The 5,147-nt window shown below is 52.6% G+C and overlaps 1 long non-coding RNA gene across 1 annotated transcript; it reads right to left on the bottom strand.

Moving 5' to 3' along the window:
• Window positions 1-4,701, bottom strand: Gm41693. The gene is made up of 2 exons (XR_877307.2): window positions 2,888-4,701; window positions 1-1,702 (listed from the first exon to the last, which is right to left on the bottom strand). It is a non-coding gene; the product is annotated as a predicted gene, 41693 (long non-coding RNA).
• Between the last annotated feature and the right edge of the window lie 446 nt (window positions 4,702-5,147).

The raw sequence follows: 5,147 nt of genomic DNA, 5'->3' as shown, positions 1-5,147 counted from the left end.
TCTCTGATGTAGAAGGCCCTCCAAAAAGGGACATTTATTTATTTATCTTGAGGACAGTGTCTTACTCTATAGCCCATTCTGCTCTGGAACTTGTACATGATCTTCCTAATTCTTCTGGGTGCTGGGACAGAAAGCAAAGTCAGCAAAGTTGGCATAGACACGGAGTGTCAGGCTTGTGTGAGACGTTCCAGGTGACTCTCTGAGAGTGTAGCCCAGAGAGAAGGAAGGAACAGAGGGCAGTGAGCTTCCTGGAGAAGGTCTGACAAGCTGCCCTCCCACACCCATGTTGGGCTGGTCAGGGTAGAATGAGAGAAAGGCAGCCCACTTCCAGGCAGAGATACATGGATAAAGTCTTAGAGGGAGAACTGGGCACAGCCTGTACTATCTTGGCAGATCCTCAGACTGCAAATGCAGAACCGCAGCACAGATAGCTCAAACAAAATGCCAACCAACTGGGTTACTCCAAGACTCGATAATATTTCTTAAGGTACTGCAGATGCAATCCCTAAAGCCTTATGCAAGTGCACTACCCACTCATCTACACCAGCCCAAGGTCAGCTTTCTTTGCTGGCTTGTTGGACAGAGCTCTTCCAAGGTGCTGATGGTGAATCCTGATGTGTTCCTCGCGCCCACGATGGTAGCATGAGTTGGGCAGAGTCAAATAGATGAGTGTTTCAAGGACATCCTTGGCTATATATCAAGTTTGAGGACAGTTTGGGGAGCATGAAATCCTGTCTGGAAAAAAATAAAATAAAATAAATCAAGGCAGTGGTCCCCAAAATCCCCAACTGCTAAATCAGAGGAGTCCCTCAATTAAAGCCTTGGGATTCAGCCTGATTGGCTAGACCCAAGTCACATGTCTATTTCAGAACCAATCAATGTAGCCCAGAATCAGAGGTAGGAAGAACCCCCCTAGAGCCCAAGGCAGCTGGAGTGAGGAAAGTCCCTTTTCTGGGACTTCCCTTCATAGTTCCAAAGTAGATTATAATTTCACATGAGATGGGCTGTGTTCTCCTCCCCTGAGAGTGATGACATATGGAAGTGAGAGCTAGATATGGGCATGCCAGCAATCTCAGTACATATGGGTGTGTATGTAAGCCATTGTGTATATGCATGTATGCATGCGTGCATGTGTGTATGATATGTGCATGTATGATTACGTACATACATGTGGAGGCACTCAGTACCTATCAGTGACAACCTACCTCAGTCTCATGGCCAGACCCTGGACCTTGCATGACTCTTGCACCAGCAAGCTAAGGACGACATACTACCTCTCAGAGCTCAGCTGTTAGACAACATCCAGAGCCTCTATATGGCGATGCTGTAGGAAGGCTCCCAAGTTGCAAGGTGTGGTGAGGGGCCCTTGGATGTCTCCATGGGCCCACCTGATGCTGTCATCCACTTTCAGCCTTAGTTGAACTCTTTCCTCTCCATTTGGGCAATTTACAGCATTACCAGCCCTGACTGGCGCTCAAGAAGGCCAGTCTTCCAAGAGGAAGACCATGGCCAAGTGCACCCCACCTTTTAGCCAGGATTTAGGTATGGATGTCAATTTCAGGAAGCAAAGCAATTGGGGCCAGCTCCAGGATATGGGACCAGCCGGCAGGCCCGTCTAGAGCTAATGATGTTGAATTGGGCTTGCCAGGGCAGCAGAGACCTTTCTGGGATTCTGCAGCTCCTTAGCATTTGGATCAAGTACCTGTAATAATAATAATAAAAAAACAAAAGACAGATATTTAAATTCTGCATTAGCTGGGTGGACTTAAGGCTTGCTCTCTCCAGTCTCAGCATTCCCATCTGTGAAATAGGGATAATGCAAGGAAGGCTGGCCAGACTTCAAAAAGTAGTGCCACAGAGATGAGATAGTGCACAGCAGGTGCTGGCTGTGCTCCTGAAGCAGCGGTTCCTCCGTAAAGAGGCAGTTGGTGTTAGGATTTTTCAAGCTCTGAGCCTACCCCTCAGCCTGCAGTTCTAGGTGGCCCATTTTGGACCTCAGTTTCTCCATTTGTCCTTCCAGCTTTCACACTCATGGAGTGGGTGACTAAGATGATCTCACTGAAGGGAGGACCCCTCCCACATGGGTCAGTCCATGGGGGGGCAGGCGACAGTGCCCAACCAACATTTTCACCAGGCTGGGCAGGCAGCGCCAGGCAGGCGGGAGCTGGTCAGGTTTTTAATTGAACGCGATGCAAATGAAATGTAAATACCATGCAAATAAGCTCTTGCCAGGAGGTGCTGGGCTGAGAGCAGAGGGAGCAGGGAGGGGACTGCCTAGCAGGGATCCCTTCTTTGGGGGTGGGATCTCTTTCCTTTGACCGTCCACCCTCCCACCTCCAGTGTTGACCACCCAGCCTGGTCATTTCAGAAGGCAACAGAAATAATTTGTCCCCCTACAGCTCTCTCCAGACTCACTCCCTAACCCCGCTTCTCTTGGTGATCGTAGGGCGCTCTAGGGAGAAGCAAAGGACCTCGTGTGTAGGATAAGGCTGACACAGTCACACACAGTCATATGGAAAGACACACCAATAAAACAGAGACAAGTATTCAAAAACATTCCCTCCTCAGACCCTGCAACCCCGAGGCCCACTTGGACACGGACAGTCATACATAAATATACTCAAGTGCACATTTAGTCACACACACAGTGACAAACCCCGTCACAGAGGCAAGTATGTACGCACACACTGCTATGTCATGAGGACTGCAAACGGAAGTCCCTGTGCTGGCTGGAGGGAGCTGGGTGTGGGGGTGTAGGAGAGACACCCTGTGTGGTCAGAGCCTGGTGGCCTGAGGAAGGCCAGACAGCCAGTAGGGGGATTTTCAGGGTGGCCTGGGCTCTTTGCCCAGCCCCCATCCCAATACATGACCAAACCCCAGAACTCACAGTCCTGCGATCCCAGGTGCTAGATGTGGAGTCTCTCTATGGCCCCACAGCCCATACTTCTGAGATAGCCATCTTTTCGGGAAGGCTGGCCCAGGATGACAGAGTTACCTTCCCAAGGGCTAAGGGATGTGGTGTAGGGGGAAGTGGGGTTTAGGGGTGGGGATTAGCAGTATGGCAAACGCTATTCACCCTTCACATCTGAGGGTGGTCCCATCCCCCTTTCCGAGGTGACTCACGCCCTACATTTAACTCTCATTAGCGCTTCTGAGCCCAGCTGGAGGGACAACCGCCAACTTCCCCCAGCAGACAGGGAGCTCTGGGTGGGCCGCCCTCGCAGCCTCAGTTTCCCCCTAGGGGCCTGGCCCAGGGACAAGAACTGCGTGGGAAGCAGTGCTCACAGTCCCTTTGGCCTTGGCAAGGGCTGTCCTCCAACCCAAGGAATGAGGCACTGGGTGTGGCCTCTTCCAGGAACCACCCTCCCCAGACCCTTCCGGATGCGTTTCAGCTTAACAGCCCTAGCTTAGAGCTTGGCCCAGAGGACAGGACGGGAAGAAGAGGAGGAGGTGACGGCAGCGGCAGTCTCAGGGGGCGAAGTTACTGGGGATCTCGCCGCCAGTGCTTCTCCGACACCCCGCTGTGTGCAGGCGGGGAAAGGGTGGACTGAGACTGGCCAAGAATCCATGGGAGTCCCGGCCTCCGTGGCTCCCAGTGTGCCTGGCACCGTGCGAGAGCCCCGGCCACCTCGGGAGGCCCAGTTGCACTCGCCTCGTCGCCGCCCTCCCCCTCCACGGTTCTGTGGGAAGGAGGCAGCTGGGGCGGGGGTGGCCGCGGGAGCGTCTTGCCCGTGTGATCGTGCCGAGCGGGGAACTCGGGGCCATGTGGGAAAGACATTAGTGCCGGCCGCCCTGCCAGCCAGGAATGCGCCCCCCGCTCCGCAGTCGCCGCCTGCCTGGCCCAGAAACGGTGACTCACACGCTCCGCGTTCCCACCCCCTCGGCGCGCACCCTGAACAGCCCACCAAGGGCCTGGCCAGCGCGTTCAGCCTCCCTGCTTCGGCTGCTTGAGGGCCCGCAACCTGCCTCGCCCAGCTTCCACTGGGCCAGGGTCGAGGAGTCGGGAAATCAGGAGCTACAAAGTTCCTCCAGGGCGTCCTGAGACGCACACGCCTCCACACAAGCTTGCCTGTTCTGGGCTTGCTCGGAATAGCCACCCCTCAGGGACTTATTACCCAGGGCTGCCTCTCTCACTGCGGAAACATTCACCTCGGGATCCCCATATTCAGCACAAGGCCAAGAACACAGGGCAGATTAATAATAACCAGGAGGCAGTGCAACATCTTGAGGCAGGAAACAGGACCTTTGTGTGGGAGGACTATCCCAGGACCACCTACCTCAGCCTCATAAAGCATGATGACTTGTGGACCTTACTCCCTTGTTCTAGCCTAGCTTTGATCAACCCGAAGTAACCATTCCCTGTCGCTCTAACTGAAGCCTATCATAGAAGGCTTTGGTCCTCAGCAAGGAGTCAGCTGCTACTACAAGCAATCAAGGCTATTTAACAAACTATGTGGCCCTACTCCGGGCTAGCTCAAGACAAGTATGTATGTATGTATGTATGTATGTATGTATGTATGTATGCATGCATGCATGCATGCATGTATATAGGTAAATTCAGTGACTCTTGTAACCCAGACTAGCAGAGAATATCCTTGAATTTCTTGAACTTTTTGCCTCCACCTCCGGAGTGCTGGGATTGCAGGCTAAGCTTGTATTCAATGTCCAGGACTCAATGCAGGGTTTCCCAGTCACTGCTAACAGGCACTCTCTCAACTGAGTTGCATCTCAGTAGGGCCATATAGTTTGTTTTCTTTTTCAGACGGGCTGGCTTGGAATTCCATGGCCCTCCCCAGTGTTCTGGGAACCACGTTGTTCTCTTCTCTTTCACAGATGAAGAAACACGGGAACTCTAGGAAGAGACAGACCCTTGGGTCCATGTTCAGGGCTGTGACCCTCTATCTGTAGACTGGATACAGGAGCATCCTGTTTCCCCACCTGCTGGACCTGTGAGATCAAACTGGGTTCTAGTAGACAGCCCTTTGCCTCTGCTGTCCCCCTCAGAAGCCCTCTGCTAGCTGCCACCCAAGGCCACCTCTCATAACTTTTAATAAGAGGTAATAGCACCGAGCAGCAGGCATCAGCTTCATTTTTAATTATCTAATTTACATGTAATCTTCCCCACCAATGTGATGCAGTTTATTAAT

Source organism: Mus musculus, chromosome 18 (genome assembly GCF_000001635.26).
Source record: "Mus musculus strain C57BL/6J chromosome 18, GRCm38.p6 C57BL/6J".
Classification (NCBI taxonomy): Eukaryota; Metazoa; Chordata; class Mammalia; order Rodentia; family Muridae; genus Mus; species Mus musculus.
This window is presented reverse-complemented; position numbering and strand designations above follow the sequence as displayed.